This window comes from Ambystoma mexicanum, chromosome 10 (assembly GCF_040938575.1).
Source record: "Ambystoma mexicanum isolate Mex_15411 chromosome 10, UKY_AmexF1_1, whole genome shotgun sequence".
Taxonomy (NCBI): domain Eukaryota; kingdom Metazoa; phylum Chordata; class Amphibia; order Caudata; family Ambystomatidae; genus Ambystoma; species Ambystoma mexicanum.
Window position 1 is genome coordinate 890,263,568 of NC_090932.1, and position 12,232 is coordinate 890,275,799.

Here is a 12,232-nt window from a genome sequence, read left to right on the forward strand (position 1 = left end):
TGAAAGTACTGCAAGACAACAAGGCGCATCTGTTCGATACCCCTGCCGAAGTCACAGAGTGGATGGATAGGCAGCAGCTCCCAGACCTCGACATAAGGGACAGCAAACCTCGGCGATCAGCAACCGGAACCCCTACTCGGAATTAATGTACTAACACATCCAGGATAAGCACAGAGTAAAAGTTAACACACATTAGGGAACAGCAAGTTAGATCCTACTAGTCCTACACTGAACTATGACCGCAACTACATCCCAACGGTCGACGCAATGCCTTCTGCCCCCAGAAGGAATTAGGGTATATTAAACCCACCCGTAGGGCACCAAGAGACCACTTTGAGGTCAAATGGAGCGGAAACTGGGTAGTCAGAACGGGGGAAACCCCGCTGGACTTGTTATGTTACAGGGAAGTTTAATGTTAAAGGGGAGCGGGAACCTGGGAATATGCACCCACGGTTGGGTTTGTTGTTTAATTATACCAAGACCACCCAGAGCATTGGAGGCTGCCAGAATCACGAGAGAACGCACCAAGAGCACCACCCACGCAAATTGGACTAAACCAGACTCATGGCAGACAAAATTACAATCTTGACTTGGAACGTCCGAGGAATGAATAGCTACATCAAGCAGCGCCAAATCCATGCATTCTTAAAGCGCAATAAAGTTGGAATCACCCTTCTGCAGGAAACTCATCTGAACGCACAAAAGTTAGCCGCACTATCCAAAATTTGGAGAGGGACACTGATAGGATCCACATACTCCACGTACGAAAGAGGAGTCCTGATCTGGATAGCCCCTTCCATCCCCGTAAGACTGCTGAACACTAAAACAGACAACGAAGGCAGAATGGCCCTAGTGCACGGCAACATTGAGGGCAAGGAACTCTGCCTGGTCAGCACCTACGCACCCAACCACGACGCCACTGTCTTCTTCCACTCCCTATATAAGCGTCTTAGCCCATTCAGAGATTGCACCTTAATATGGGGTGGAGACCACAACTGCACCCTGAACGCCCTTGTAGACAGATCAGATAACAAGCACGCCTGCCCGGCTCCGCCCGCCAAAATACTGAACACACTAACACAACAATTTGCGCTCAGAGGCCTGTGGAGAGAACGCCACCCAGAGAAACGAGAGTACTCTTACTACTCGGCCTCACATGCTGTCCACACCAGAATTGATTACATCCACGTAAGCGAAGAACACCTAGCCATGTTTGGTGACACACAATACCTGGCTAGAGTGCTGTCAGACCACTCCCCATTGATGACCACGTGGTCAGTGTTTGCACCGAGACCCCCAGTGCCCACCTGGAGGCTCAGGTCCGAAGCCCTGCTAGACGAGGCCTTCACCGAACAGATTAGAGTACGCACTCTAGACTACTGGCAACTAAATATGAACAGCGTGCAGCACATTAGCACGGCATGGGAGGCGTACAAAATGGTCGTAAGGGGAGAGATGATCGCCGCAATAGGAGGCGCCCAGAAGTCGAGGTAAGCCTCGCTAACATGCAACGAAAGTGAGCTCAAGGCACTGGAAGCCAAAGCCTCAGCTGACCCCACCCACATTCAGAGAATAATAGAGCTTAAACAAGCCTGCCTGGGGCTCTGGGAAAAACTAGGGAAACTTACCTACACAAAGCATATTGAACATAGTCACGCCCTCGGTGATAAGACAGGTAAACTACTAGCATGGCTCTACAAGAGGTAGGCCCCCAGGACGCCCATTTGCCAGGTCCACAACCCGGATGGCACATTGGTACATACGCAGGCTGAAATAAATTCAGCTTTCACCGGGTTTTACCAGGCTCTGTACACCGAACCCCTGTCACCCACAGACACCGAAATTGAGGATGTCTTAGACATCATAAGGCTGCCCAAACTAGATGAACAATTAGCTGAGACCTTAGACGAGCCCGTCACCCCTGAGGAGGTCTTGGCTACTATCAGATCCCTTCCATCTGGCAAGGCCCCCGGAACCGACGGGCTCCCAGGGGAGTTTTACAAAACGTTCCAGGAAACGATGGCCCCACTCCTGGCCCAGGTGTTTAACGAGGCATACGAAACAGGCACCCTCCCAGACACCATGAGGGAAGTTGTGATTATCCCCCTGCTGAAACCGGGCAAAGACAGCGGAGAGTGCGGCTCGTATAGGCCCCTATCCATGCTTGATGTAGATAACAAGATCATGATGGCCCTATTAGCGAGGAGACTGCGCAGATCGATCCCCCTGTTGATCCACCAGGACCAGACTGGGTATGTACCCGGGCGAACGATCACAGAAAACATACGCAAATTACACCATGTAATATACAGCACCAATGGCAAGCCCGGAAAATGTGCAGTGGCGTCCCTTGACGCCACCAAAGCATTCGACTCAGTCCGATGGAAGTGAGTGCATGCCACCATGGCTAAGATGGGAATAGGGCCGTCTTTCCTAAAATGGACCAAACTCATATACACCGATCCTACGGTTAGGGTGCGCACAAACAACACATACTCGGAAAAGTGGTGACTCTATAGGGGCACCCGTCAGTGGTGTCCGCTCTCCCCTATGCTGTATATTATTGCAATAGAACCTATTGCAGCATACCTGAGGCAGGAATATGGGGATGGGAGCATTACGATAGACGGAGTGACCCACTTGGTCTCCATGAACGCGGATGCCACACTCCTCTACTTGAACAATCCAGAACATTTATTGCCCTACATACTGGAGACACTGGACGGGTTTAGCAGATACACGGGAATACTAATTAACCACGATAAATCTTGCCTTTTCCCCTTCGCATCGTTAAGCAAAACCAGTGTAGATAGGCTCCCAGTTATGGCCTTTAGATGGGAGACCACCTCCCTTAAATATCTAGGGATAACCATACACGGAGACCCCAAAACAGAGCACACCCTCAACACAGCGAGAGCCAAAGATGACCTGGAAAAGTCAATGAACTTCTGGGGCAGACTCCCGCTTTCTGTCGCAGGTAGGGCGGGGCTCCTCAAGATGGTGGCGTTGCCCCACCTCCTACATCTCTTCACCAACGTCCCCTACAACATCCCCCAGCAGTTCTTTAAAGACCTGAATAAACTCTGCAGGAGATTCTTGTGGCAAGATGGCCGACACAGAGTGGCACTGGAGGTGATGCAAAGACCCTACAACAGAGGAGGTCTAAATATCCCCAACTTTGAACTATATTACTTAGCGGGCCAACTGAAGCATGTGATTCAATGAATGGCAGATGAAGCCACTACCGACACCCGCCTTCTACAACCAGCCATTCCCCACATGCTACTCAGGGACCTATTCTGGACCCCAGACAGAGTGAACCAGCACGCACCTCACCTAATGAAGCTGGTAATCCAGATCTGGAAAAGGGCCTGCAAGGTCATGAGGGTAACTGACCCCTAATCACCTCAAATACCTATCGCTGCAATCATGGCAAGTAGACCAGGGGGCCTGAAGGAGATAAGAAGCACTTGGGAACCATGTGGGGTCGCCACCCTCGGAGACCTCGTGAACGACCAGATCATTCTGACGTTCTCAGAGCTACACGAAACCTCCGGATTGCCGGTAGGGCAGTTCCTACTCCATGGAGCAGTGACAAAGAAGCTAGCAAACAGATGGCCTGACGTTGAGGACCCCGAAACCGGACTCAATACCATCGAAAACATGTTAAACACTGCCGAAGGCGGACACGAAATCTCGAGACTCTAGGAATCGCTGCTAGACAGCGTAACCAGGCATGATCTCAAGTGCAAGACAAAATGGGAAAGGGAGCTCGGCCTGCAATTCGAGGACAAAGAATGGGAATCAATAGCTCACTACCATAAGAAAGTGTCCAGAAATGTCCGGCTGCAACTTATACAGTTCTATATCACCAACAGAGGGTACCTCACACCTGAAGGTATTGCCAAATTCAAAGGCGCAAGGCCTGCAGAGTGCCCCAAATACAATGAACCCCATGCGGGAATGACCCATAGGTTCTGGGAGTGCAAAGTTATACGATCCTTTTGGACACAGATAGCAGCGAGGGTTGCTAGCTCCGATATTACTTTGGACGTACTGTCACCCGGATCGTGCATCCTAGGCAGATACAAAAAAAATAAGAAAAAGAACAGGCCCCTGTGCAGGCTCAAAGACTTGATGTATATCTTAGCAAAAAGATGCATCGCTATGGGGTGGAAATCTCCCAAAATCCCCAGCGCAGCATTATGGTGGGACGACCTCAGCAAGTGGACAGCAGCAGAAACGGGAGCATGGGAAAATGCGCAGAGAGAACAGAGACTCGACATCAGCGAGGACCTACAACAATGGGTGGCGCTCACGGTGTCATTGTTTCATCCACCAGAATCAGCTTCCGCCTCCGATGACAGCGGCAGCCCTTAGGGCAACCTGGAACATGAAGTATTGCTTAGGAACAATTGTGGTCTTGGAAAGTTGGGAGGGGAGGGGTTAGGTGGGGGGGTTATAGGAGATGTTTAACTGGTGCAACATGGATGCTGTTAACTTGTTATAAAACCAATAAAAACATGTTAAAATAAAATGTTTTAGAATGTATGTCTTCCACCTGTATGAGTGTAGAGTGATGACTCCTCACACAGCTTGTGGAGCAGCAACACACCCCACAATACAGTGATGCATGAGAATTTAGTGAAACTGGAGCAAGCCATGGGAGATGGGTTCCATACAGCAGTCAATAGCACTAACATAGAGTCCAGCCTGTGTCATACACACACACACACACACAGAGTTGTCTTACACACAGGCAAGAAGCGTGTCTTGTGCTTTGCGATGTCAAAATGGACTGACCAATCAAATGAGGCTATGCAAATGGCTGAGTATGGGCCAAGGTGTATAAAGATATGTTGTAGAGCTGATGTGTGCACCTCTCTTACTGTGCTTGGAAAAGCATTTCATAGAACCCCACACACGTGTTTCACATCTGTACACATGCGCTTGACAGTTCCTGGCTGTTTGGGCCTAAAGCTGATGGTGTTGATATGGCTGGTGTATTTTGCATGCACACGGTTCTCATACTGGTAATATTCAGCTACAAATGTATTCCCATATGCTCTTTAGATAGGGCTTTAATTCAGCAGTCATCTGCAATATGTTTCCTGGAATTAATAGAGAGCTTGTACCTTACTCACAAAGCTTCAACAAGGAAGCTGTCAATGGCATGCAACAGTAAGTGTCACAGTGTTGTGCCTAAATTCTCTGATCCACTTTCAATGCAACTGTGACAAATTGAATTCTGCCTCTCAGGAGTACAAGGGTGCGCAGGGACAAAATGATTACACGTCTACGAACCAAAACACAATGCAATCATAAAGGTAAAACAGGGACAGATAAGAGATATACCTCCTTTGCCTTTTGTGGTAACACAGGTCGAGGGTGGGCTATTCTCCTAAGAGGGGTGTGAAGGTGAACCAGTAGTGACCCAAACAACTAACTATCACAATCCAAAATAGAGAGAATGTCCAATCAAGGTTCTATAAAAATATAAACACTTTAATAAAACACACCCAATTAGAACAAAAAGAAATTACTGTACAAAAACCAACCCCAGAGGAAAGACAGAGAAGATGAGACAGACTGGAGAAAGAAGCACTTTGAGCTTAGTTCCAGAGGTGGTAGGTAAGATACTACCAAAAAGGATATCTTGGTGAAGACGGGGACAATCGTGATCTAACAAGTCTCTAGGGCCCAAGTGTCCCAGGGAGGCAGTTCAGTGTCACAGTACACTAATGGTTCTTGCTGGCCTGACTCATCAGACCCGGGTTGAACATTGACGCAAGCTGATCAGGCTCAGTCGGGCACATAGGATCTCAGAGGCCCTGGCAGCAAGCAAGCGCCAAGCAGGAGTGATTGCGGGTGATTGGTGCGGTCGAATGGCAATGGTGCAGGTCGGGGTGGTCCTTAGGAATTGTTCAACGTTGGTCCGACTGAGTCTTGCTTTAGCCGCTGGCAGAGGTTGGTGAGTGATGCTCCAGCGGGTCCAGTCGGCTGGTGACAGTCGTGAAGTGGTGTTCAAAGGGTTGTCAAGGTGCAAGAAATGAGGCAGCGATACTCAGGCTAGCTGGGCCGCACCATGTTGTAACCTCTGGGTAGGATCGGCGTGTGACCCTCCAGAGATTCAGCTCAGTTTCCGGCATTGAGCAGACCCTTCAGGCCTGGAAATGGACGTGGTTGCATGTCAGGCTGAGGGAGATGCAGTGCAGTCATTCAGCTAGAGGGAGGAACGCAGATACCAGCACCAGTGCCTACCCTCTCGTTCAGGATGCAGGGAACATAGACCGACTGGTTCGGTATGGGTGAAAGGGAGCTTCAGCTGGTCTGGCCCTCCAGGTTGCTCTGAGGCCTTTGCAAATTGCTTGAGAACAGGATACTCCACTTTAGGGACTTCTGGCATAGAAGATCCTTTGCAGATTGGTTGGTCCTGGTCCACAGCAATGGTCATTCCCGATAGTTCTTGGGAGTGGTTAGGGGACAGATCTTCCTTCAGTCTTGGCTGGCTCCTTCTTCAACTCTGGTGGAGTGCTTTATATAGTTCAACTGTCCCAAAGGAATTCCAGGTGAGAGTCCCTTTGGGCTTTAAGGATCCTCGAGGAACTGAAGGTATTCTGTTCAAGGGGGGCAAGTCTCCTTCTTTTAAGGGCATAAGTCCTTAGGGTATTGGTCTAAAGCTAGCCTGCTTTAGTGTACCAATCCCTGCTCCTGGCGGGGGTGGACTTTGTCCAATTCATCTTGCACCCAAAGTGCTTTGCTCCAAGAAAAGTGGAGGAGACAGAAAATGGAAAGAGAGACCATGAGAAACAAGATGGTGGAAGGCTTCTTCCACTGTTCAGAGCACTCCTGCGTATCCTACTCCCGCCCTGATACCTCCTTTAGACATGCAGCACCCTAGTGTGAAGCTAGTCCTCCTCAAAGGGATGTGCTTCTTTTATACCTGGGCCCTAGGCTGATGCCTACTGTGTGCGGTCTCTGGTTGAGGGGGTTACCGGCACTCCCAAAGAGAATCAAAGACTGGCTGGGTCATCTGAGTTTCTGCCCTGCAGAGTCACAGTTTCAACCCATCTGACCCTAATACACATTTTCTTCCACAGCAGAGCTGACACGTGTGCAATATCAATTGGTTTGTGGCAGCCACGATCATTAGTGTTGCCATGCACTATGTCTAAATTCAGGCATATCTTATTCTTAGAGATGAGCCTGCCATCCGGAAGGGGTACTAATGATCGTCGTAGTTTGTGTAGAGGGGGCATTTGTTAAATGCCGCCCCAGTGCTGCAGCGACTTTGCTGTCACTGAGGCGGTCGAGTGGGCATCTTGCGACCTTTGAACTTGCTCTGCTCCAAAAGCAGAGTGGGTGCTGCAGATCAGGCTACTGATGCAGCAGGGCACAAGCGCACTATGCTTTTGGTATGGAGTTGCAACACAGCTGGTTAGTAGATTATCCCTTTGGAGAAGGGATTACCTGCATCATTTTAGCTCCTAAAAATCAAAAAGGTCAGGGCTTTGCACCCTTGCCAGATGACAATTCCTCACAACAGCTTTGCCTTATCATGCAGTAGGCAAGTTCACCACGCTTGAAATCTCAGAATAGAATAGCACAGCAGTGCATCTTGGATCCACTGGAGAAATACAGTAGAAATGAAAAGGTTTGTGGCTTGAGAGCCCATCATTACCAACTGAATTAAAACCACAGGTCCAGGTTCTTGCAACAAACAATGCTGTGTAAAGTCACCTCCAGTCTAAGCACACAACTAAGCACCTCACCAATTGCCTGCTGTTTCACATTGCAACCTTTCACACTCCCCACCGTGTCAGACTTTATCATCCCCACCATCACAGTAACCACTATAGGTAAGGGTTCTCTTGATAATGTATCAGAAGGGCCAGCTATCGCTCCACTCGGAGTGGTCCATTAAGCTCTCATGTGATTGTCAAAGATTGCTTCAGTGTGATTTTTTATGAGTTATCTATTGTTGCCTTGACTTTTGCAACTTTATAAAATATATAAATGGGATGCTTTAATATCATAATGAGGTTTTCCTGAATTTCACTTTCACCACTCTAATGTTCAAGCTTTTGAAAACCATCATCTTGCTTGGAGAGATAATGCCATCTATATTAAACGTTTCTTCGTTGCCAATTTCTATCATTAGCTTAATGACAAACCTTTGGACATTTAAGTGAACTAACCTTAGAAATCACCATTCCTGCAGTTACTTAGCTGCTTGCCACCTACAATGAGACACAAGTTCAATTGTGCCACTTAGTTTGGAAAATGCTGCCCTCAATCACGATTAGGCACTATCTGGGTAAACAGCAGCTCTACAAGATGCTGCAACAGGGCTCTCACTCATTAGGACAAAACACAAAGATAATCCTTACTTGCTGAGGGCAAGGAAATGACTCAACTCACATCATTGCTCATCGTCAGTTGTACATGATCATTTCTGTTGGCGCCAGGATGGACATTACACTGCCCCTGAAAATGATGGGTCACTTAAAGCCACTAGATTGACTTCCCCCTATTTATCCCTCACATGGGTTTGATATGATTTGATAGTCTATTTATATAGCGCCTATACACAATGGCCCTCATTACGACCCTGGCGGAGTGGGTTTACGCCAGCGTTATTCGCGGCGGACCCGTCCGCCCTACTACGAGTTCCCGTAGCGCCATGGAACGTTTTCCGCCTGGTTTTTCCGGGCGGAGAAATCCATGGCGCTACGGGACCTTGATGTTAATTACGCCACCGTATTTTGCGGTGGCGCAATTAACGCCTTCCCCACTCCCATTATACCCTATGGGGCAAAAATGGGAATGGGGAAGGGTAAAATGGGGAATGGGGATTTACCGCCCCGCCAAGGTCGGCATGGGGCGGAAAATCCGCCAACCTCCATGGCGCTATCGGCAGCTTTCCGCCGTGCTCCGCGGTGCATTTAGCACCGCGATTTCCGCCAGGGTCGTAATGAGGGCCAATGTGTTTCAAAGAGCTTCAAGGCTAGGGAAGGAACAAGGTAAAATACAATGACATTCTTACAGGCCATGAACAGTAAGGATGTGAAATTAACTATTGTACTCAGCCTGACGACATTTCAGATAGAGCAAGAGCTAAGACATAGATAAGGAAGGGAGGGGGAGAGTGGGAAGGAAATGGAAACAGACAGGCAACTACCGTACTAGGCCTGAAGACATTTCTGGTAGAGCCGGAGAAAAACAAAGCGAGAGAGGTGCAGAAAGGGAGGAGAGGAACAAAACAAGCGACTATCTACTAGGCCTGACGACATTTCAGATACTGCTAGTGGGGGAGGAGGGTATGCTGCCGTTCAGCTCCCTGATACATCTCAAGATCAAGCCTTACTCACATCCAATAGTGCCACTCTTCTGTGTCCTTTGCATTTGAATGTGCTGCATGCATGGGGCAAAGAATCGATCAGCCCCCTAATCTTTGCTCATACATCACCGGAGGCCATTGGATATTCCAAATCAGGGTGCATGTTCTTCCAACTGTCATGGCAAGGCGCTGTCATATCAGGTTCCTTCATTTAGACACAGGTTTGGACACCGGTGTGCCTTCTTCTGTGGGAATCTGTGGGCTCTACCCACAGAATGATGCAGACATGTTGCTAACACAGCCAACCCCCTGCCTGGCTGCCTTAGTACTACTTTGCTGATACCCACCATGATTAAAAAATCCCTTAAGCAGTCTTGTTTCAAGATGCAACCCCCATAAAGGGACCCCCCATTGATGCCTTTATTAAGATAGTATCCCTCATCTGAGGAAGAAGGTGAATTCCTTTCTGAGTGTAAACATGTGTTTCCAGTCGTTCTTGTTGATGCCAATGTATCTTTGATGGGCAGTAACATTGTTACTATTGATAATGTTTTTATGGAGACCACACATGTGGAGGATTGTCACATATTTTCACAGAACACTCATCTGGAATTCTTAATTCTGCACAGTTTTCCACAATACTCTTTATATTTGAACACATGGATTCCAAGATGGCTGCAGTGCAGTAACAATGTGTGCGTGCAAGCTCTGTCCCCAAAGCCTCAACGCAGCTTGAGTTAATCAGTGTGGACCTGGGAATATCGGACTCTGAGTATCCTTCCTGATGGTGCAGTGAGCCCGGTGCCACAATCACCCCGCCGAAGGAGTGAAGGCAATTTTAGATGTGATCAATATCAGGCCTGCTGGTGCTTGCCTGGAGCGAACCATCATCGGCTCACGGAGCAGCAACCTCTGTGAGCGGGATTGCAAAACGGATGCAGAGTTAGGTGATGTGGGAGACCCCCAGTCGCGGGTGGACCCTCAGCGTAAGCACAGAGAGATAAGAAAAACAACATACACTGGAATGTCATGAGGTGGATGACGGCCCCCTGAGCTCTGACTATAATACAGTGTGCGAGGGAGACTGCCTCTTCCCTTCCTCACACCAGTGGAGGTCTGAACCCCCGGTGGAAGCCAGCTACGGCATAGCCTTCTGCAAGAATGGGCACTTGAGAAACCGGTCCTCACACACGGGGCCAGTAGGAGAATGGCTATGGTTGCCCAGTGAGGAGAGAAGCTTGCCTTGCCCTGGGAAACCTGGGGATCAGGATGGCCACCTGTCTGTGCGCAGCCTGCCAGGGGTGTGGGGCCTGGAATTCAGAGGAGCGGACTCCTGCACGAATGCACCGGGTGTGTGCAGGAATTAGCTGGGGACATTGCGACACCCAAAGATTGTGAGTGCTTGAAACAACGAGGAAGACCCACCTAGCATGGGTCTTACCCTTATTAGCTGAAATTAGACAAGCAGATTCAACCCAAGGGATTCTGTTTAGAGGTGACTCACATACAGTCATGGCTTATGTCGATGACATGCTCTTCACAGTCACAGATCCAGAGATTTCACTATCGGGCGTTATGAAGGAGCTGGAATCATTTGGCAAAATCGCAGGTTTAAAAATAAATGTTACGAAATCGGAAGTACTAAATCTATCCCTGACCCCGGGGGAATTAGCAAGGGTGAAAGCAACTTCACAATTCACCTGGGCCCAAGGGAAAATCTATTTGTTAGTGGTAAATATTACACACACACTGAAGGAGTTATATAAAGCTAATTTCCCCACACTTCCCACGGAACTCAAACGACAACTATCAAAATGGGGCCCACTTTCAATTTCCTGGCTGGGGAGGATCAATTTGGTGAAAATGGTGGTTCTTCCCAAGGTTCTATATCTGTTTCAAGCACTTCCTGTAGAAGTTCCCATTTCGTTTTTCTGCACACTACATAGACTAATATCCACGTTCATTAGAAATAATTAACCACTGCGTATCGCACTAAGGAAGTTAATGATCCCCATGTGCAAGGGAGGGCCGGGTCTCCCAGACTTCATAAAATACCATCAACCTGCCCATCTGCGGGTACTTCAAGACTGGTTTGCAGTAAACTCAGAGAAGAGGTGGGTTCAGATCGAAAAGGCATTGGGTGACCAACATCTAGGGGAGATGCTGTAGTTGCCGAAGCAAGACAGACCACCAAACCTATTCGAAAGCCAGATCACGAATTTGGTGGAGGATATATGGGATGAGGTGGTCCAACGCTATCAGTTCATGACCCTCCCTTCATCCTTTTCACCAATATTCAACAATCCACAACTCACGTCAGGATAGCTGAGTAGGAGCGAGCAGGCTATAATAAACCGTGGGACATGTTCCAAGGCGACGACCCCAAATCACTTGAGCAATGTAAATGGGATCTAGGCCTATCACAAAGGGACAGTCTACAATACTATCAGGTTTGTCACTGAATAATGCCCACCCCACCCCCCCAAATAGGATCAGAACCACTAGGCCGCTAGTCCTGTTCAAGAAGTTTTCATTGTCAAACCCCGGAGACAGAGCTCTCATTTCTAACCTATATAAGCTGTTACATAATAATGCTCCAGAGGAACAGCTGGGATACCAGCACAAATGGCAAAACATGCTGAGGGCACCCATTACTGAGGCGGAATGGGAAAAACTCTGGGGGGGACATACCTAAACTCAATTGCTCACTACAGATAAGGGAATTCTGGTATAAAATCATGATGCTATGGCACTACACCCCGGATAAGTTGTGCAAAATAAATGGGGCGGTCTTAGTTAGATGGTGGAGGGGATGTGAGGGTAAAGGGGACTGGATCATATATGGCACAGCTGTCCTAAGCAGAAAGAGTACTGGGGAACAATCAATAATCA

The 12,232-nt window shown here is 48.4% G+C and overlaps 1 protein-coding gene across 2 annotated transcripts in view; it reads right to left on the reverse strand.

Moving 5' to 3' along the window:
- LOC138493248 (uncharacterized) overlaps positions 1 to 12,232 on the reverse strand; it is a 387,082-nt gene that overhangs the window by 171,271 nt on the left and 203,579 nt on the right. The window lies entirely within an intron of this gene.